The 23,175-nt window shown below is 41.8% G+C and overlaps 1 protein-coding gene across 2 annotated transcripts in view; it reads right to left on the minus strand.

Annotated features, from left to right (window-relative positions):
* LRRC75A (leucine rich repeat containing 75A) overlaps window positions 1-23,175 on the minus strand; it is a 529,608-nt gene that overhangs the window by 417,579 nt on the left and 88,854 nt on the right. The window lies entirely within an intron of this gene.

The raw sequence follows: 23,175 nt of genomic DNA on the forward strand, positions 1-23,175 counted from the left end.
ACTTTCACAATGAATGAGCATGCATAAAATACATTAAATGAGCATGTATTATGGAAAGATTTTTGCTGAAAAGAGTGGTTTGGCGACAGGGTCTCTTTGAAAACACATGCAAAAACACAACATTTTTGGGATTCTTTAGTAAGAATCCAACCTAAAATATAAACAACTGTTACATCAAGCAGGTGGAAATCTTAATTAAAATATTTATATTATATATATATATATATATATATATTAACCGATTCACAATGATAAATGTCAGCAGAATGGCACGGGTGGGTAAAAGGGCGAACAGTTATGTCCCCTTTAACCACTTCAATACCCGCTCATTGTCATATGACGTCCGCAGATGAGATCTCCCATCCTGGACGGGCGTCATATGACGTCCTGGGCTTCCCGGCCATCTGGGGGGCGCACCCCACGTGTGCTCGGCGGCCATGATGTCCACTGGGCACGTGTGATTGCCCGTTAACCGAGCAGGACCGTGGATCTGTGTGTGTAAACACACAGATCCACGTCCTGTCAGAGGAGAAGAGACCGATCATGTGATCCTAGTACAGAGAACACCAATCGGTCTCCTCCCCTTGTGTGTCCCCTCCCCCTACAGTTAGAATCACTCCCTAGGACACACAGTTAAAGCTTTGATCACCCCCTAGTGTTAACCCCTTCCCTGCCAGTGACATTTATACAGTAATCAATGCATTTTTATAGCATGGATCGCTGTATAAATGCCAATGGTCCCAAAATGGTGTCAAAAGTGTCCGATGTGTCCACCGCAATATCGCAGTCACAATAAAAAATCACAGAGCGCCGCAATTACTAGTAAAGAAAAAAATCAAAATGCCATAAAACTATCCCCTATTTTGTAGACGCTATAACTTTTGCGCAAACCAATAAATATACGCTTATTGCAATTTTTTTTACCAAAAATATGTAGAACAATACATATCGACCTAAACTTTTTTTTTTTCCCTTTTAAATTTGTGATATTTATTATAGCAAAAAGTAAAAAATATTGTGTTTTTTTTTTCAAGCTTATCGCTCTTCTTTTGTTTATAGCGCAAAAAATAAAAACTGCAGAGGTGATCAAATACCACCAAAAGAAAGCTCTATTTATGGGGAAACATTTATAAAAATGTAATTTGGGTACAGTATCACACAACCCCACAATTGTCATTCAATGTGCGACAGCACTGAAAATTTTTAATTGGCTTGGGCAGGAAGGGGGTGAAAATGCCCTGTATTAAAGCAGTTAAGAAGCAGGTCCTGCAGACTTGATGTCCGCCGGGTGCCCGCCGCGATCATGCCATAGAGAGGTAGAACGGGGAGATGCCTTTGTAAACAAAGCATTTCCCTGTTCTGCCTAGTGTTGTGACAGAGATCACTACTCCCTGTCATTGGAGGTTTCCATTACATCAGAGGGGGGGGCGGGTCACCTGCACGTCACTGGCGAAGCCCAGGTTTGCCCTTGCATCAGAGGGGGGCGGGGTCAGGGGACGGATGGCCCCGTCCTCCTCAGCTAAAACCTGTCAGGCTGCCGGGATTCTCGCAGTGTCTTCAGTGGAGACAGGATGGATGCGCTGCACTGGACCATCGGAAGAGATCACCCATCGCTGGACCCCGGAGAAGAGACCAGGCATCGCTGGACCCTGGAGAAGAGACCAGGCATCGCTGGACCCCAGAGAAGAGATCAGGCATTGCTGGATAGCAAGAGTGGATTGCCGCTGCTGCAATCTTTTTATTTTTTTATTTTTTAATAAAGGACTTTTCCCAACGGTGTGTGTCTGTGTTTTTTAACAATTTTTTATACTTTCTTTGTGAAATGGTAGGGGTACAAACAGGGGGCGGGATCTGGGGGTCCCCTTTTTAAAGGGGGCTTCCAGAGTCTGATAAGCCCCCACCCGCAGACCCCCACAACCACCGGCCAGGGTTCTGGGGATGAGGCCCTTGTCCCTATTGACATGGTGCTTTGAGGAGTCACAGACCCCCAAAGCATCCTCCCAATGTTGAGGGCATGTGGCCTTGTACGGTTCGGAGGGAGGCGCTTTCTCATCCCCCCTCTTTTCCTGCAGCCTGCCAGGTTGCGTGCTCGGATAAAGGGTCTGGTATGGATTTTTGGGGGGGAGACTCCATGCCATTTTTTTTTTTAATTTGCCGTCGAGTTCCCCTTAAAATCCATGAAGACCTGAAGGGCCTGGTAATTTAATTTGGGGGGAACCCCATGCTTTTTTTTATCAATGACTGTTCTCTGTATTACAGGGAGCCGACAATTCATAATAGCCACGAGTGCTTTTAAATTACTTTTTTTCCTGCAGAAATGACACTTTGTGCAGGGACTGTTCTAAGCCCGGGAAACATGCACCCCTTTAAAGGCATACTATACACACCCCCCAGGTACAAAATTTAAAGGAATATTACACTTTTATTGTTTCACTTTAAGCATTATTAAAATCACTGCTCCCAAAAAATGGCCCAGGTCCCCAAACACTTTCTATTACAATAACTTGCATATAAGCCTTTAAAATTAGCACTTTAGGTTTCTCCCATAGACTTTTACAGGGTGTTCCGTGGCTTTTTGAATTTTCCGCGAACACCCCAAATTGTTTGCTGTTCGGCGAACAGACAATGTTCAAGTCGAACATGAGTTCAACACGAACTCGAAGCTATGACCCTAAGAACACTGTCTCTACAGTCGGCGGTTTCTCTACTAAAGGTACAGACCAATCTTGCTGCATTGAGGTGCCAATGGATGGGAGCCATGTGTTGTAAAATGTTGGATGAAAACCTTCTTCCCTCAGCCAGAACACTGAAGATGGGTCATAGATGGGTCTTTCAGCATGACAATGACCGAAAGCATACCAAGGCCACAAAGAAGAAGCACATTAAGGTCATGGAGTGTCCTAGCCAGTCTCCAGACCTTAACCATATAGAAAATTTATGGAGGGAGCCAAAACTTTGAGTTGCGAAGCGACAGCCAAGAAACCTTAAGGATTTCGAGATCTGAAAAGAAGAGTGGACCAAAATCCCTCCTGAGATGTGTGCAAACCTGGTCACCAACTACAAGACATGTCTTACCTCTGTGCTTGCCGACAAGGGTTTCTCCACCAAACAAATGTTTTGCTTTGGGATCAAATACTTATTTTACTCACTGAACTGCAACTCAATTTGTAACATTTGTATCATGTGTTTTTTCTGGCCTTTTGGTTGATATTCTGTCTCTATCATTTAAAATACAACTCTGATAAAAACAATAGACCCTTCATTTCTTTGTAAGAGGGCAAACTTACAAAATCTGCAGGGGATTAAAAAAAGGATTTTCCCCACTGTATATGGGAGGTTTTCAATTGATTTTCTTATATTAGTTGAACAAGATGGACTTGTTTTTTTTTTTCAACCTATGTAACTATGAGGTAAAAAGTCTTCAAATTCTATATAATTGGGTACAAAAGCCACTTTAAAAGGCTGATAAAAAGCCCAAATACCCAAAACCCCTTACTATAAATTGAATCATACAAATAATAACTGACTAAAGAAGCAATGCAAAGCAAAATCAGCTATGACAATAGACCTCTGATAACTATTGTCAGATCCTCCGTACAGCCTGTCCTCTGCAATTTCCAGACATCAGTCTATTCTGCTTGTGCTTCTGGAGAGCTGCAAGACAGCCTCAAGGTTTTCGATTAAATGAACTCTAGAGAGTTGTCAGACGCTCTATGCTGAATCGAACAGACTCGTCCTGCCACATTGGCATTCCTCGTAGCACGTTCGCATGCTGATTTAATTTCTGAGTGTATTTTCTTTTATTGCATCAGTTGATGGAAAATATGAAAAACAAAATCTGCTCGAACTTCAGAACAGAGAGACGACTCCACTGACATCTGTTCTCAGAATCCCTTCCTGTGTACTCCGCTGCCTCAAATTGAAACCTACCTTAATAAGAGCAAATATTTCCACGCCACATTCATTCAATGCAGCAACAAACGCATAAAAGAATCCCCACCCAAAAAAAGGAATAGCAGATTGCAAATAAGAGCTTGCAATCATTGTATGCAGCGAAATAATAGCCAACATGAGCAGGTGCCGACCTGGTGACAATATTTTATTGTGAATGGAGGAAGAGTTTTTTTTTTTCAAAAGACACTTTGCAATAATGAATCATTTCAGCCATCAACACATTACTCATTCTAAAAATATCTCGCCCTCTACTGAGAAGGATGGAATGACCAACTAATACAGTGGTGCCTGACCTCTAAAGGCCCAGCAATTACAGCCATCCAGCCTTGCAGTAATAGATTGGCTTTGTTGGGTCTGCAGACTAATTTGATCTGCATTGTTGTTAAAGAGTCAGGCCACCTTAAACTGATATTCAAATTTCAGTAGATGCTAGAAGTTCTATCTAAACCCAAAAGCAAAATTTTGGCAAACATCTCGCAGCTTACCAGTTCTTAGATGAGGTGGCTGCATTAGTCTCCTTTTATTTTTTTGCTTCATTTTCACATGGTAATCCTGTGGGTAAGGATGGGCTCAGGCATGTTTGCATGGTCCACATGCAGAGCCCGCCAGGAAGTTGGCGCAGCGCTACGCTAATCACAGGCAGTGAGACATTTCCCCGATGTGCGGTTGCCTGTGATTAGCGCAGCGCTGCGCCGACTTCCTGGCGGGCTCTGCACGTGGACCATGCGAACATGCCTGAGCTCATCCCTACCTGGGGGTAACAAACTTCCTGAACTAGATTGACTACTTTCCCTCCACTGTATCTATGGAGAAACAAATGTTGTCAACCTATTCTGATTTGTCCTACAAACATGTCCTCCTCTCTTCATCTCTATTATATGGGAATAAGGCAATTGGTAGCCCACAATAGTTTGTAGAGAAGATATAGTGGTTTGTGATTTTTGGTTCAGTTCACAGAAGTTACAAGGTCATTACATTTCTGGAAAAAAAATAGAAATGTTCTTGGCATGAAAAATAAAAATGAATGCAGCCACTGCAGCTAAAGCCTCATACACACGATCGGACTTTATACAACTTTACCATGGACTTTTCTACAAAGGTCGTTGGTACTGGACTTGTTAAGCATACAGATGATAGGACTTTTTCAGCCAACTTTCACCAAATCACATGGTTTTTCTGCTATTTACCGCCACCTTTGGTCAACCTCTGTATTGTTGTCTGATCTTTTGCATTGGTTCTGAGCATGTGTGTTTGTAAAGTCCACACAATCGGACTTTGCTCCATCAGACTTATGTTGTCCAAAAGTTTGTCTGTTCGCACAGCCAACATTTTTCTGATGAAAACCAAAAAAGTTTGTCCGATGTTGCCTTAAAACAGCTAATTTTCACATTTGCTTTCAAAAAGTCTGATCGTGTGTACGGGCTTTAAGGATGAGTAAGTTGAAGGAATATGTATACCGGAATTTGGCTTTATATCAGCCTCTTTTAATCCCCTGTACAACAGCCCACTGATTAACTCATCACCAGAGCCAATCAGGTGCCTTGCATTTATATGTGCTGACCATGCAATCAGGAGGATATAGCTAAGAGATGACCCTATGGGGTTGATTTACTAAAACTAGAGACTGAAAATTCTGGTGCATGGTAACCAATCAGCTTCTAACTTCAGCTTGTTCAATTAAGCTTTGACAAAAAAAAACTAAAAACTGCAAGCTGATTGGTTTCCATGCAGAGCTTTGCACTCTTAAGTTTTAATAAATCAACCCCTATCAGTCTGTTGCTGTTCTTCTGTTCAATCACAGAATAAGGGTTGGGAGACAACCTCTCTGTGCTGCCTGACTGCAGCAGTGAAAAGTAAAGTCACCAGCAGGACTGTGCTGTGTGTAAATCTCAGGACTGCATTGACATAAATACAAATCCTTTGGTAGGCAAGGCCGTTATCATATGCATTTCAACTGTGTACTTAGATGACTAAAGTCCTACTTTAAGTGAAGCTGTTGCTTTGTGCTGCATAAGTGTAGCACTAACCCCCGAATGAGCTGCTGGTTAGTTTTGGGTTTACCCTTACCTTCTGTTCTCCTCGTTGTATGTCTAGGGGCGTCCCATGGTAAATGGCCCAGTAACTTGAGAGACCGACAACAGATCCACTTGAATGGATTTTATTAGCAAAACACGTAGACAATGAACAGTCTTATAAATCTGAATCAGAGGGTTGGAAAGGAAGTTCGGGTACTCTTAGTGTCAAAGTCAAAAATATTAAAGAACCTGCTTACTTTGACTGCATCCAGAGAATAGCCATTCGCAACTGGATGATCACTCAGGTTGGACAGTCCCTCTCTCACAAGGCCTAGCAGCCAACAAGGTGCTTACTTAAGAACAAGTCTCTGCCACAGACGTTGTTGTAGAACATACAAGATAATGTCTCTGCCACAGACATTGTTGTAGAACATGTAGGGAAACTAAACTTGAAAACACTAGTAGGATACCTGGTTCTTTCAGCCAGCTTGGCGATATCCACAAGACCCGATTCTCTCGGTTACTTAAGCCCTTCCAGGCTCTTACTAAGAAACCAACCCGTACATGGCCTTCTTCTGAAGAGTCCTCCCCTGGAATGCTTGAAGTCACTGGGTCTCTCCCAAGCCGGAGGCGGCACCCAACCACCTCAGAATTCTTCTTCTAGTTTCCTTGCCTCGGACAAGACATCAAAGTTGGGTGGATCCGCACCCCAGGCCATAGCCTTCCTGGGGGCTGGACCAGGACCATGAAGTCAGTACATCATTCTGGACCGGAACCCCCGAAGCACGTGATATCCGGATCTTAAATACCCTCTCCCAGAAAGCACAGTGAGAGCATCCCTCCCACTAAGGGGGGGGGGGGGGGCTCCGAGAGAGAGTAACTTAAGCACCTAACCAGACCATAGTTCCATGCCTGCCAGAAAAGACAGTGCCCCCTGTGGCCAGGCCGAACATCTCGCAGTCCAGTCAGACTGATGCTGAAGTCTAATTTAGATAATTTCACCCACACAAAACTGCAGTTTAGGCAATTTTAACTTTTGAAAAAAAACGCATAGCGCGTGCTCTTCAGGAGCTGCCGCTACATAAGCATTGTTCACTTTAATCACTTGCCTCCCAAACCTTTTCTGACGCTTCTCATATACAGGTGCATTTCATAAAATTTGTATATCAAAGTTAATTTATTTCAGTAATTAAATAAAAACAATGTATATTTTATAAAGCTGTGTTACACACAGAGTGTTATATTTCAAGCATTTCTTTCTTTTAATTTTGATTATTTTGACTTACAGCTAGTGAAAACCCCAAACTCAGTATCTCAAAAAATAAAAATGTTACATATGATCAATAAAAAAAATAAAAAAAACAAAAAAAAGGATTTTTAATACAGAAATGTTGGCTTACTGAAAAGTATGTCCATGTACAGTATGCACTTAAAGATGGTTTACTTCCTCTTTGTTTCCTTGCAAAGGTAAAGCATAATGGGCTACTATGCATCGCATAGTAGCCCATTATGTGTCACTTACCTGACACAGGAGCCAGCGATGTCACCGCTGTTCCCTCTTCCACGAAGTGTCCATCTTCCTTCCGGGTATCGCTGTTCCGGCGCTGTGAGTGGCCAGAGCAGCGATGACGTCACTCCGGCGAATGCATGTGGGAGCCATCAGTGACGGCATGTTAGCCTTCACTAACGGCATGCTCAGTGCGTTTGCGCTGTTGTCTATGGCATGCATGCACCTTAGACATTGGTGCCTGGTTTTTGCAAAATATCTCCTTAACCGTGTAGGTTAAGGAGATATTTCTTGCACTTGCAGGTAAGCCTTAATCTAGGCTTATCTGCAGGTTAAAGTGGTCCCAGGGGGTTTACAACCACTTTAATACTTGGTTGGGGCTCCTTTTGTATGAATTACTGCATCAATGCAGCGTGGCATGGAGGTGATCAGCCTGTGGCACTGCTGAGGTGTTATGGAAGTCCAGGTTGCTTGGATAGAGGCCTTCAGCTCGTCTGCATTGTTGGGTCTATTGTCTCATCTTCGGCTTGACAATACCCCCACAGATTCTCTATGGGGTTTAGGTCAGGTGAGTTTGCTGGCCAAACAAGCACATTGATACCATGATCATTAAACCAGGTATTGGTACTTTTACTTTTGGCAGTGTGGGCCGGTGCTGGAAAGTGAAATTGGCATATCCATAAAGCTGATCAGCAGAGATTATAGAATTTCCTGGTAGAGGGCAGTGCTGACTTTGGACTTGATAAAACACAGTGGACCAACACCAGCAGATGACATGGCTCCCCAAATCATCACTGACTGTGGATAATTTTGCAGTTTATTTGGAAATCAAGGTCCCAGAGTCTACAGGAAGAGTGGAAAGGCACATAATCCAAGTTGCATGAGGTCCAATGTCACATTTCCACAGTCCGTGATGATCTGGGTAAAGCGGCGGGAGGGGGAGGACCACCTTCCTCTACATATAAAAGCCACCCAGGAGCTCGAAATACTTTGACATTATCCAGCATCGCCTGCTGAAAACAAGATGCCAGGGTTATGACTGCTGCTATGACCCTGGTATAATCACTTAAACCAGAGGATGTACAGGTACATCCACATGGGAAGTGGTTAAAAATGGGGATCCTTTTATGAACAGCAAAATAGCTTCAGCTTTTCAGTAATAGCAGTTACTAAACTTTAACTAGTTCCGAACAGTTTCCCACATATATACTGCGGCAGGGTGGCCGGCTGCGCAAAATCACGTACAGGTACGTGATTTCGCACACGCGGTTTTGGGAACGCGACGCCGAAGCACCGCTCCCACTGTGATCGGACACAACGGGAGCCAATCAGCAGGTCCAGCGGCTGCCGCAATCAGCCCATAATTTATAAGACAGACGGAGCAGCCATCTGCCTGTGTAAACAAGGCAAACAGTGGATCTGGCAGGAAGGGATAGAGATCTTGTGAGAGATCTAAGCTGAATCATGGATCTCTTTTCCTTCAGTGTGGCACTGCCCCACACGGTAAGTAAGCACCTCCCTAAGGGACATTTAACCCTTTGATCGCCCCTAGTGTTAACCCCTTTCCTGCCAATGTCATTTATACAGTAATTAGTGCATTTTTATTGCACTGATCACTGTATTGGTGTCACTGATCCCCAAAAAGAGTCACTCAGTTTCAGATTTCTCCATTGCAATGCCGCAGCCCCGCAAAAAAAAATAATAAATTGCAGATCGCCGCCATTACTAGTAAAAAAATATGTAGCAGAATACACATTGGCCTAAATTTATTTTTGTTTTTTATGTTTTTATTGGGAATGTGTTATAGCAGAAAGTAAAAAATATTGTTTTTTAATTAAAATTGTCGGTCTTTTTTTGTTAATAGCGCAAAAAATTTAAAAGCGCAGAGGTGATCAAACAACACCAAAAGAAAGTTCTATTTGTGGGGAAAAAAAAGGACATCAGTTTTATTTGGGTAAAGCATCACACAACTGCATAATTGTCAGTTAAAGCAGCGCAGTGCCAAATCGCAAAAAATGGCCTGGTCAGGAAGTGGGTAAAACATTCCAGAGCTGAAGTGGTTAATACTTTTAAATGTATTTTTATCATCATCACAGCCATTGCTGTGCTGGCTGCTGCAATAGGGTCTTGGAAACTTGTAAACAGTGGCACTCAGACTTGGTTGCAGGGTTAATTGAACCTGAAGTGGGTATAGCTCTTAGTACAGCATGAATGAGTAAAGACATCCATCTGTGTTGACCAGGATAGCAAATATCTAATCAGTTAGACACATTTACAAGGAGTGATTTTTTTTCATAGACCTCAAGTTGTAGAAAATGTCCGTTAGTATGGGTCCCACACACCAAATTTACATTTTTGGATGAAATCAGTTCAAGTTTCAAACTGCTCAAGTGTAAGTGCACTGAAGCCACCCTACACATTGGCAAAAATGTATTTTGTACAGTATTTCATTAGTTACCAAGCATGGTCATAATGGAAAAAATAATAACACTTTTACAACTTTTCCCATCATTTGTTCTTTAAAGTGATTGTAAATGTATATATCTTTTTCAATCATTTAACTAGTGGTGCTCCAAAATGAAGATTATGGACTGAAACCGAAAATTCAGGATGAACTTTGTTGAAAATCAAAACAAGATAGCTTTAAAAAAAAAAAAAAAAAAGTTATTTTTTTATTTTATTTAGAATTATATTATATTCGACTTTTTAATAGTTTTTGAACTGCTTTTGCGTTGACAAGAAAAGCTCAAGAAAAATGCATCCTTTTAAATTCTATGCATTCCTTCACACTGGTCTGTTTGCGGTGATAAAAATCCTGCTTGCTGCAGTTTTGGTGAGTTACAAAAACGTACAATTGAAATGCATTGAAAATGCACCAAAAACGCATCAAAAATGCACACATGGTGTGTTTTTGTGTTTCAACAGTTTGTTATCGAATTTAATCAAGAAGACAACAAAAAAAAGAAAGAATACAACATTGGTTGCTTTGGGTAAACAATGCAGTAACAAATTCAGGAATGTAACAAAGTACAGAAGATAGGGTTACAGTAACGTACTTGTAACAGTCCTATATGTCATGGCAATTCAGATATAGCTATCAGTATAGCTACCATGAGAAGGTCTTTATGGTGTACTAGAGCTGCACGATTCTGGCTAAATGTCTTTCAGGACAGCACCTGAGAGAGTGGCTCCTCCCACTTGCCAGTAGGAAACATACCTTCCACCGAACTTTAACCACTTGCTGTCCGCACTATAGCCGAAAGACGGCTTTGTCAGGAGGGCATCCCTGGACGACCTCCTGTGCTTGCGCGGTGCGCTCTGTGATTAGCGAGTCTATGAGATCCCAATCCCGACCCCTTACCACGTGAGCAGCTGTCAGCCAATGACAGCCGATCATGTGACCAAAAGCCAATCAAAGGCAGCTGCGAGAGGGATATCGGCCCTGATCGTGGAGAGGCTTCTGTGCCCACTATCCTCACCTACCAGTGCCCACGAACGCCACCCACCAATGCCCAGTGTGTCATCACCAGTGCTGCTTATCAATATCACCTACTAGTGCCCATCAGTGCCACCTACAAGTGTCCAGTTACCTCTATCTGTGCCACCCACTGCCTTCTTATCAGTGCCTATCAGTGTTGTCTTATCTGTGCTCATCAGTGCAGCCCATCAGTGCCCATCAGTGCAGCCTCATCAGCGAATATCAATGGAGAAAAATTACCCGTATGCTAAATTTTATAACAAACTACTAAACATGTTTTTTTTTTTTTTTTATTGTCTTTTTTTGTTTGTTTAGCAAAAAACAAAAACCGCAGTGGTGATTAAATACCACCAAAAGAAAGCTCCATTTGTATGTGTAAGGGATTGTAGAGTTACTCTTTAGATATTGTAAGGGAAGGTAGAGTTACTCCTTAGGTCTGTTTTAGAAGATAATGTTTTAGAAAATGTTTTCATCTCATGCTAAGCTTGTGCTAAAATTACCAGACATGCTAAGGCGAAGTGGGAAGCAGGATGCGTCTGCGGTTAGTTGCTGGACATTAAGAACATATATTGTGTGTTGAGAACACTGGTCTCAAGTAAAGGTGATAAGGTCAAATATTGTGACGTTGAGGCTGTCTCTAGGCAGAATTACTTTTAGGTTAATATTAATTTGTATATTGTATTAATATAATGCTTGAATGTGATTGGTTGTTTATGGGGCCTTCGCCCTATACAACCCCTTTTTGCTTATTGCATATTATTCTGTGAAGCAGGAATAAACTTTTGTATTCTTGATCATCCACACACTGTGTATGGTGTTTTGACTACCCGCCCGGTCAGGGAGCTTTTCCATTGACCACTAGAGTCCAGCTCGAGCAGAACTAGAGGGGCGCACCTTACAGTATGATAACAATTTAATTTGAGTACAGTGCAGCATGACCGCGCAATTATCATTCAAAGTGTGACAGCGCTGAAAGCTAAAAATTGGTCTGGTGAGGGGGGGGGGGGGGGGGGGTTAAGTGCCCAGTAAGCAAGAGGTTTAGGTGCTGTCCTGAGAGTCCAAGCTTTCCGCTCCACGTTTTTCTTTTTCTTACCTCAGAGGGCACATTTCTCCCATTCCACAGAAGCCCTGCTAGATGGACCCCTTCTCCCTCTCTAAGCGCTCAGGGATAGCCGGTACTGCTGCAGGCGCCACTCCTGGATGGCGGCGGACATAATTTTTTCTTTTTTTGCAAAATCCGCACACCTCTCTAACACCGCCGCCATCTTGGGACTGGCATCCGCCGGAAGTGAGGTATCCAGAAAGAGATTGCATCCTTGGAGCAGGCATGCAGCGTAATTTCTGCCAGAAGGCGCAGGGGTAGAAGGGAGGAGCGGAGCTGGTGCATATATGCCGGTTCGAGTTGGGTGCAGCAGTGCTATTGGAGGCAAGAACCAGCGTCCTAGCCACAGACAGTGCACCACAATGGATTAGATGGCGGCAGCAAGTGGGACATGCACAAGCACCAGCAAGACCCAGGTAAGTGGCATTTGTGTATACTGCCTTTGCAGGGGCCAGGGGGCAGGGGCCTGTCTGGGAATATGAGGCGGCTGTTTCTCACTGTGAACCTGTGATGAGCATTTTGAAAGGTTGTTTCACTGGGATCGTTTTTGTCACGGCAGGCCAAGAGCTCTGACCCAGTGGCTAAAAGGAAGTGCTCTTCAAGCAAAGCGAAGCGACATGAAAGCTGGAAGAAGACCTTATGTCATATATGCATTGGCTCTCTAGCTAAAGAGGAAGCTTTTTATGCATGCAGCGATTTGATTGCATCAGTTAAAAAGATACCATCATTCAATCGTTTCGCTGTCCACTGGCAAATCCATCCCCAAGTCAGCCATCTACCTCACAATCCTCTCAGGGCTCACTATTGGCCCTGGTGGTGGAGACTGAAGCAGGTCCTCTTTCCCAAGAGGGACATCCCCCTCCAGATGAGGAGGACGGAAGGAATGGCGAATACACATTCTAAACAAAAGCTGTCTTTAGAACAGGTAGATGGCCTGTTAAAAGCAAAAAATATACTACCTCTGGGCTTAGAAGAAGAGAGAAAAGAGTTGTCTCTGCATGACAGGATGTACACAGGTCTCAGTGAGCCTAAAAATCGTACTTTTCCTGTGCACTAAATTTCTGAGGCTATTAGGGAAAAAAGATTTCTTTCTGGTTCTGCCCATTTCTTCTTAAGGCCCATAAAAGGCATTTTCCATTTGATGAAGGCCCAGCGGCACTTTGGAATAAAGTTCCAAAACTTGTTGCAGCCTTTTCCCAGGTTTCAAGATCAACTGACCTGGCATTCGTGGATATGGGTGTGTTAAGAGATCCCATGGACAAAAATATGGATCAAAAACTTAAAAGGGCTTGGCAATCCATCATGTGCAATCTCAAACCAGCCATGGCGACTACTTGTGTCTCAAGAAATATGGAATATTGGATGAATCAGCCCATGTTATAGCAGACTCACCCAAGAAGTTTTTGCCAAAAGTAGCGACAGTTCAGAATCTGTCACAGGAGATCATCCTGCCAACCTTTTGTTCAAACCCTTCAGGGGAAAAGGAAGGTCAGTTTCACAACCTGGATGCGAGACAAAACCTATTACATCACCTGGAAGTAACGAAAGATTTCAGGTCCTCAAAATCTTTATTTGTTCTTTTTTCTGAAAACAAAAAGAGTTACCAAGCATCAAAGGGGTCAATTGCTAGATGGCTTAAATCAGCTATTTTGGTAGACTACTTTCAGATGGGACTATCTCCAATGCTGGGAATTGGAGCACACTCTACAAGGGCTCAAGCCACAATATGGGCAGAAATGGCTGGTGCCACCCCAGATTAACTTGTAAGGCGGCTACGTGGTCAAGTTACTTAACGTTTGTCCGTCATTACAGACTGAATCTTCTGTCAGCAGGTGATCAGGCTTTTGGCAGAAAGGTCCTGCACGCTGTGGTCCCTCCCTAGTTGGTAAGTCTCGTTTATCCTCGTTTAGGGGAAATTCAAGTTAGACTTACCAGTAACTCGTTTTCCAGGAGTCTTTCAGGACAGCAACAACCCGCCCTATTTTTATATTCTGTGACTAACCATATTATTATGTGTTCCAGCTTGGGCCAGAAGGGTCTCTACTACTACTGGCAACATGTGGGTAGAAGCCGCCTTTTAAAGTTCGGTGGAAGTTACGTTTCCTGTTGGAAAGTGGGAGGAGCCACTCTCAGGTGATGTCCTGAAAGACTCCTTGAAAACAAGTTACTACTAAGTCTAACTTGAATTTGTTTTACTTAGAATAAAGATCACGATTCTCTCGGCTTAACATCTTTCACATTATACAAAAAAAAATGGCTAACTTTACAGTTTAGTTTTTCTTAATTCATTGAAGTGTATTTTTTCCCCAAAAATTGCATTTAAAAGAACGCTGCGCAAATACAGTGCGATGTAAAATATTGCAACAATTGCCATTTCCTAGGGTCTCTATAGAATATTGATTTTAACTTTGTAAGAAACAAGTGTCAGAGTAAGTGGTTAAGTGGTTAAACTTCCCTCATTTATAGACAGAGGCCTTGAAAAGTTACAATATTTATATAGTTATCTACCAGTGGACAATGTTGTGAAAAACTTGGCAGGCTGCCCTTTCTTTTGACAGCTGAGTGAGCAGAGAACTCTACACTTATTACATGAATGAATCGGGAAATTCTGCATAGAGATCGTAAGGGAGGTTGAATCGAGATCACAATTTAACGATTAATTGTGCAGCTCTATGGTGTACTGCAGAAAACTTGGTCGTACCAATTGAACTAAGGGGACCCTTTTTTTTATTAATGGAAGATAAACGCCCTTCTGAAGGTGCAAACATGCGTTTATAAGAGCCATGACTATGTACCAAAGAAAGCTTTTTCTTGGTGGTATTTGATCACCTCTGCCGTTTTTATTTTTTGCGCTATAAACAAAAATAGAGCGACAAGTTTGAAAAAAATGCATTTTTTAACTTTTTGCTATAATAAGTATCCTCAAAAAATATATAAAAAAAACATTTTTTTTCCCTCAGTTTAGGCCGATACATATTCTACATATACAATAAGCGATAATTTTTTTAATACTGGTAATGGCGGTGATCTGCGATTTTTATCGTGAATGCGACATTATGGTGGGCACGTCGGACAATTTTGACAAATTTTTGGGACCATTTTCATTCTTACAGCGATCAGTGCTAAACAATTGCATTGATTTCTGTAAAGATGACACTGGCAGTGAAGGGGTTAACCACTAGGGGGCTAGGGAGGGGTTAAGTTTGTCCTGGGGAGTGATTATAACTCTTAAGGGGCATGGCTACGAATGACACTTCACTGATCATAGCCATCGATCACAGGGAGCTATGATCAGTGACAGTGTTACTAGGCAGAATGGGGAGGTGCTTGTTTACATTAGCACCTCCCCGTTCTTCAGCTCAGTGAGACGATCGTGGGTACCCCCCGCGGACATAAAGTCTGCGGGACCCACGATTCGCCCACATGACCACATGGCGGATAATACAAAGTGACGAACCTGTACACCCATTTGCCCAGCCGTGCCATTCTGCCGACATATATAAACACACATGTGGAGGTCGGCAAGTGGTTAAAAAATCTGATCTAAATATTAACTTTTGTCAAAGCGGATGTTGGAAAATTTTCATTCAATATGCAGCTGCGGCCAGATCGGCTGCACTGCTGATCAGTGGGTTCTGACAGTGGAGATTTTCCCACTGTCAGAACAGTTGCACAGTAGGGAGGATTCTTCTATCCACCTTACTTGTGTGGATGGGAAAAAAAAATCACTTCATTTTTTGTTGATCAGCCCCACTGACTGATAAAAAAAAAAAAGAAAAAAAAAGAAAAAAAAAAAAAGAAGGATCCATCTTTGGGCAGTCTGAAAATCAGAGGAAAATACAGCTTTCGAATCAATCTGACAATAAACTGAGCATTGGTACAGAGCTTTCGAACATGACAGTTCATTCGATATTATACCATGGGACAAGCAGGAAATTTTGCTCATATGATACCAGATCATATGATTTTTGTTTAATCGGTACAGCTGTCAATCAAAAATACAATACAAATACACTACAACACATTACATCACTTCTGATCTTTTATTCGTCGTACAAGAATTTTCAGAACTTTAATAAACTCTTCATTTTCGATATGCGCTTAGCATGCAAAAAAAAGTAGAGGATCTGTTGTCTGATTTTTGGATCGCATGTACGGGCGATTATATGTGAGGATGCCGAGGAACAGTCCATTGCCGAAGCATAGAGCAGTGCCTTCTGAAAGGAAAGGAAAATGATTTACTGCCCTCTAGACTTTATGAAAATGTAACCCTTGCAGTGTGGCTGCCCACAAATTCCCGGAATTGGGCTTTAATTTCACATATTTCATATAATCATAATAAAAATATGTTTTAAAAAAAACTAAAAACTATATGGGGTTTAAGAAAGATACTGTGCCTTAATTAAGTATTCATACTCCTTGAAATTTTCAACATTTTGTCATGTTACAACCCAAAGTGTAAATATATTTTATTGGGATTTTATGTGATTTAATCTCATTATAACTAAAGCTGTTCTGTGAAGCCCTCAGAGGTTTGTTAGAGAACCTTGGTGACAGAAGAGCATTGTGAAGATCAAGGAACACACCAGACAGGTCAGGAATACCTTTATGGAGAAGTTTAAAGAAGGGTTAGGTTATAAAAAAAATATCACAAGCTTTAAACATCTCACAAAGCACTATTCAATCCATCATCTGAAAATGGAAAGAGTATGGCAGAACTGCAAACCTACCAAGACATGCGGCCGTCCACCTAAACTAACAGGCCGGGCAAGGAGAGCATTAAATCAGAGAAGCAGCCAAAAGGCCCATGGTAATTTTGGAGGAGATTCAGAGATCCACAGCTCTGGTGGGAGAATCTGTCCACAGGACAACTATTAGTCGTGCATGTCACAAATATGGCCTTTATGGAAGAGTGGCAAGAAGAAAGCCATTGTTGAAAGAAAGCCATACGAAGTCCCATTTGCAGTTTGTGAGAAGCCATATGGGGGACACAGCAAACATGTGGAAGAAGGTGCTTTGGTCAGATGAGACCAAAAGTGAACTTTTTGGCCTAAAAGAAAAACGCTATGTGTGGCAGAAAAGGAACACTGCCCATCACCCTGAACATACCCTTCCCCACCATGAAACAAGGTGGTGGCAGCATCACATTGTGGGGATGCTTTTCTTCAGCAGGGACAGCGAAGCTGGTCAGAGTTGATGGGAAAATGGATGGAGCCAAATACAGGGCACTCTTAGGAGAAAGACTTGATTTTGGCACGGAGGTTCACCTTCCAGCAGGACAATGACCCTAAACATACAGCCAGAGCTATAATTCAATGGTTTAGATCAAAGCATATTCATGTGTTAGAATGGCCCAGTCAAAGTCCAGACCTAAATCCAATTGAGAATCTGTGGGAAGACTTGAAAATTGCTGTTCACAGACACTCTCCATCCAATCTGACAGAGCTTGAGCTATTTTGTACAGAATGGGCAAAAAAAATTGCTCTCTGGATGTTCAAAGCTGGTACAGACATACCATAAAAAGACTTGCAGCTGTAATTGTAGCGAAACGTGCTTTTACAAACTATTGACTCAAGAGTTGTACTTGAACTAGTTTTTCACTTCTTACTTGCAGAACCACTTTGATTTATTAGTTAATTTAAGATGAATGATTATGTCATGCCAACATCACCCAATTACTACAATATACTATATATGAACACACTGTGCAATGTTTTCCTATGGTCAGATGGGCACATTGAAATGTAAAGTTGAGCTAACCGTGGGAATTTAAAGGCTCAACAGAGTTCATGGTTAGTGGCTAGCAGCCAATAAAACAAGGTCAAAAGACCTTGCAGCTTTCTTCCCATATCAGCCAGCTAAGCTGTCATTTAGAATCTGGAGTTTTTTAGGCTCTGGACAGTGACTTCTTTGTAGCGATAACTATGCCTTAGACCAGACAACATTGAAAACATTAATTATTGCTTCCTTTCAAGTCAAAAAAGTAGTTAACTTTACCCTACCTATACAAACTAGAGAACCCATAAGGTCTCATGTACTCTGGGCATTTTTATAGGTGCTCCTAGGAGTGTCTGGCATTATTTTTCTGCCTCTAAATTCCCCTGCATGTTAGCTTAGGTGTCCATGCACACATAGGCTTTCAGCAGAGTTTAGTGGCAGGGGAGTTTAGAAGCAGGAAATAAAACAGGAGCAGCAGAGTCTTGGCAGAAAAAAACACTTGACGTTGCTAAACGCTGCTAAACGTGTCTAAATGCGCCTAAACACTAGGCGTTTATTTCAATAGCCCGAATAAAATTAAAATCTGGCCATTTAAATAAAATGACCAAACACCAAACATTGCTTTAGGTGAGTTCTTAACGACTTTTCTCCTGTACAATAAACTGGTGTGCACGAGGCCCAATTCGGATACCTGATTCCATACGAATATCATGCCATACTTTTGGTAGCACAGATGGCTAGAAAAGCTTGCAAATACATACAGTATATCTCTAACTGCCCTCAGCCTAAATTTTGTGGATTTTATTAAAAAAAGAAACATTTTGGAGACTGCATAGGTTGCTTGATCAAAGCCTAATGGTTTGTGTACAAGAGCCTTCCAATGCATCGGAACTAGAGGTGCACCGAATGGAAATTTTGGTGCCAAAACAAACAGAAAATGCAGTATGAAAACCGAAAATTACAGTTTTTAAAAAAACATTTAGATTTTATTATAGATAATTGTATTATATTTGACTTTTTAATATCATCTATTTAAATGATTATGAGTTTGTCGGCCATCGTTGGCACTGTTAGTGCAAGAAAAGCTCAAGAATTGTATTCCTTTAAATTCTATGCATGTCTTCACACTGGTCTGTTGCACTTCCTTTGTGGTGTTAAAAATCCAGCTTGCTGCATTTTTGGTCAGTTAAAAAAAAAAAAACAAGCAAAAAAAAAAAAAAAAAAAAAAAAAAAAGCATCTTCCAGTTCAAATGCATTTAAAAGGCATCATTAACGCACCAATGTTACATTATTTATGCGGTTTTTGAGTCACATGACCTACGAAAAAAACACACCATAAGCACCGTAATCATGGTCAAAATTGCGGTAAAATCGCACCAAATTCGCCATAAAAGCAGTCAGTTTTCGGTGCCATTATTGCCACCTTTTCTCTTATTGGCATTCTGCCAATAACACAATTTTCGCCCCCCAAAAAAAAAATCTGAAAGGATTTTCTCCCCATAAACGGCAAGAAGAATGCAAACTCAGTTTGATGCAGGAGTTCAGAAAGATAGTGAAAAGGAGGTCAGAAGCACATGTGATGGATATAAGAAGCATCAAAAGCGGATAATAAAAGCAATCTTGACAATCCAAAGTACTGTACTGTATATGTGCATTTGCTCATCTATGCAAGCCAAAATGCCAGCTTAATAAACAGACCCTGTAGTAAGATTTACCAGGCCAGGGGTTATACACTATATTACCAAACGTATTGGGATGCCTGGCTTTATACGCACATGAATTTTAATATGGCATCTCAGTCTTAGTCTGTAGGGTTCAATAGTGAGTTGGCCCACCTTTTGCAGCTATTACAGCTTCAACTCTTCTGGGAAGGCTGTCCACAAGGTTTAGGAGTGTGTCTATGCAAATGTTTGACCATTCTTCGAGAAGTGCATTTGCGAGGTTAGGCAGTAATGTGGATGAGAAGGCCTGAGGCTTGAGGTCAAGTTCCTCCACCCAAAACTTGCTCATCTATGTCTTTATGGACCTTGCTTTGTGCACTGGTGCACAGTCATGTTGAAACAGGAAGGGGCCATCCCCAAACTGTTCCCACAAAGTTGGGAGCATTAAATTGTCCAAAATGCCTTGGTATGCTGATGCCTTAAAAGTTCCCTTCACTGAAACTAAGGGGTAAAGCCCAACCCCTGAAAAACAACCCCATGTCATAACCCCCCCCCCCCCCCCCACCACCACCACCAGTGCATAAAGCAAGGTCCATAAAGACATGGATGAGTGAGTTTGGGGTGGAGGAACTTGACTGGTTTGCACAAAGTCCTGACCTCAACCCAATAGAACACTTTTGGGATGAATTAGAGTAGAAACTGCAAGCCAAGCCTTCTCATCCACATTAGTGCCTGACCTCACAATCACGCTTTTGGAAGAATAGTCAAACATTCCAATACACACAGTTCTAAACCTTGTGGAAAGCCTTCCCAGAAGAGTTAAAGCTGTTATAGCTGCAAAGGGTGAGCCAACTCAATATTGAACCCTACGGCCTAATACTGTGATGCCATTAAAGTACAGACAGGTGTCCCAATACTTTTGGTGATCTAGTGTAGATGGTGAGGCAGAGGCAGCTTTTTCTGTATAACAATTTTTCCCATCATTATCTTATATAAGCTTATTTAAAAACTGTAACAATCTTATTGGACAAAATATGACCAGTACAACCAGAAATTGTTACATGTAAAAGAAGAGACCGTAAAAAAGTTATTGCTTTGGTCACCAAAGGTTGTGTGTCTACAGATTCCAATAATGGAAATTCAGCCCTGTCTGCGTGGCTTCAAAACTTTACACGTCTGTGTATAAAACTTTGATGCAAGATAATAAATGCCATTGACTTGGAACACATATGTACAGGATCGGTGACACTGTTAGCTGCCCTGTAATCTTAGCACTCTGTATTTCTGGTGTCTAAAAGCTGTATGAGAAGCAACTGTGGGGTGAACTCTTGCTAAGAAAGCAGAAGACTTCTTTAACTCACACGTTATTCTGTTCAAGAATTCCAATTATTAAAAGTAGTAAAATGCCACAGGGATATGAGATTTCCAGAACTACGAATGTAATTAAAATGACATTTAATTACCTGCATCACGCAGGTTTTTATGCATGAGGCAATAAAAATGTCTTGCAGGGTAAAAAATTCTTCAATTCCTTCATATTTATTTTAGCTTTCAATTGATTTTAAATATCTGTTTTGCAGTAATAATTTACCCATTTTACAGACAAATCTAACAACACTACTAGATTTGTCAATATGTCCTCTATAAAGCAAATGGCATAGTTGGTGTTGAGCTATAGATTATGTATGAACTTAATTCAGTATGTAATAGTGCAGAGCTCATACTATAAAAATACTAGATATAAAAATTCTACACACATATAATAATGCTACTAATGGTTAAAATAAACATTTATCCAATAGAGAGTCAGTAAACGAACCCTCTGGTTTTGTAGCCTTCCCTATCCCTATCTTGCTCTCCAACTGTCCAAATCTGCCCCAAAATAGCATTTACATGGGATAGAGGATCCATTGCGGCCATAAGGCCAGAAAATGGTCATGTAAATGTGAAGAAGGGGCATGTTTACCCCTATGCAAATATTGACTTTCAAAAAGTCTGTCTTTGCATAGGGCTCATGCACACTGCAGCGCAAAGAAGTTACTCCTACAGGCGTTTGAGCTTTTTTGAACACTCATTATTCTCCTCCTGGAAATTTCTCTTAATGTTAGCCAATAGGTCCATGCACACTATAGCCAGCTTTCAGCAGCTTACAGGCATATAAGCTTACAACCAGAAAAAAATCCCCACCAAACTCATTTTGAGAAGAGCTTTCAAGCAGAAAACACACACACTGGAACCTGCTCTACGGCTAAAGTACCAGCCTGTTCCTGACCTCGGTAGAGCCGCTGTCATCTGGCGTACTATTCCACCAGCAGCAAGCATGTCTGCTGGCACTCATGCGCCACTTGTATACACTACCAGGGGTCCCGAGTCAGAGGTGTTAGGCCTTCATCTGCATAGACCAAGCTCTACCCACCAGGTATGTGACAGCACCTGTCCCCCCTCCTCAAATATGGTAGAAAATCAAGCTGTTTTATTGCAGATTGATTTTCAGGTACATTGAATTTGTTGTTAATACGCAATCTGTTCTGCCAGTTGTCTCTGAACATTCTCTGTTATTTTTAGTTTGTTTTGTGTGTCTATTTTAGGTAATATTATTTTTAAAGTGGAAGTCCAGGATGGATTTAACTAAGTTTAAATCTGCTCCCACCCCCTTCTAAAAACCCTGTAGAACAGCCTTTCTCAACCTTTCCTACATTGAGGAACCTTTGAAATAGCTTTCTGGTCTCAGGGAACCCCTGCTAAAAGTTACTAGATCTACAAACTCTTGATACATTAGTGTGATGGTCACTGGGAAGAATGCTCCTTACACTTGGTCACTGGGAAGAATTACCGCCTCCCAAATTTCTGAAAAGACCAATGGTGTCAGTGGCAACTTATCTGAGAGTTAGAAATTGCTCATTGCTCAAGGAACCCCTAGCAACCTCAGGAGGAACTCTAGTGTTCCATGGAACCCTGGTTGAGAAACCCTGCTGTAGAAGGAAGCCACTTATACTTGCCTATTCTGAGGGTGCTGCAGTCCGGTCACGTGATCAGCTCCCAGCAGCTCCCTTCAGGGGAGAGGAGGGACAGCCAAAAATGGACGCCCCATAGTAATATTATGAGCGATATCACTGCCCATGCATTTCAGGCGTTGTCTGCGATGTCTCCTGATCCCTGAAGCCAGCTGCTAGGGAAATCATGTGACCAAACTGGAGCACCTTCAAAATAAGTATATGCATCTTCCTTGGTAGTTAGTAGTTAGTGTATGAGTTAGGATATATACGGCCTAACTTTGAAGAGGGATATCTTTGTTATGGTGTTATGGCAGCAGCTAGCTACCATAACCCTGGTATCCTCTTTGGCGGGCAGTCCGGTTTCCAATAATAGTGGTCTTGGATTCGCCGCAAGATCGCTTTTATCGGCGGCGGGAGATGGGACCCCCCCTCCCGCCATGCTCCGGTGTCCCCCACCGCTTCCTACTAGGCATGGTGACAAGTGAGGGGAAGATGGCCTCCACCCATCTCTATACCATTGCAGGGTGGAAGCGACATCAAAACATCACTTCCGCCCATAGCTATTAAAGGGACATTTTATTTAGTTTATGTTTTTATTGCATTTTAGTGTAAATATGAGATCTGAGGTTTTTTTGACCCCAAACCTCATATTTAAGAGGTCCTGTCATGCTTTTTTACAAGGGATGATTACATTCCTTGTAATAGGAATAAAAGTGACACCATTTTTTTTTTTAAAAAACAGCG

Source organism: Lithobates pipiens, unplaced genomic scaffold (genome assembly GCF_037356315.1).
Source record: "Lithobates pipiens isolate NorthernLeopardFrog02 unplaced genomic scaffold, aLitPip1_a1.2 Scaffold_16, whole genome shotgun sequence".
Lineage (NCBI taxonomy): Eukaryota > Metazoa > Chordata > Amphibia > Anura > Ranidae > Lithobates > Lithobates pipiens.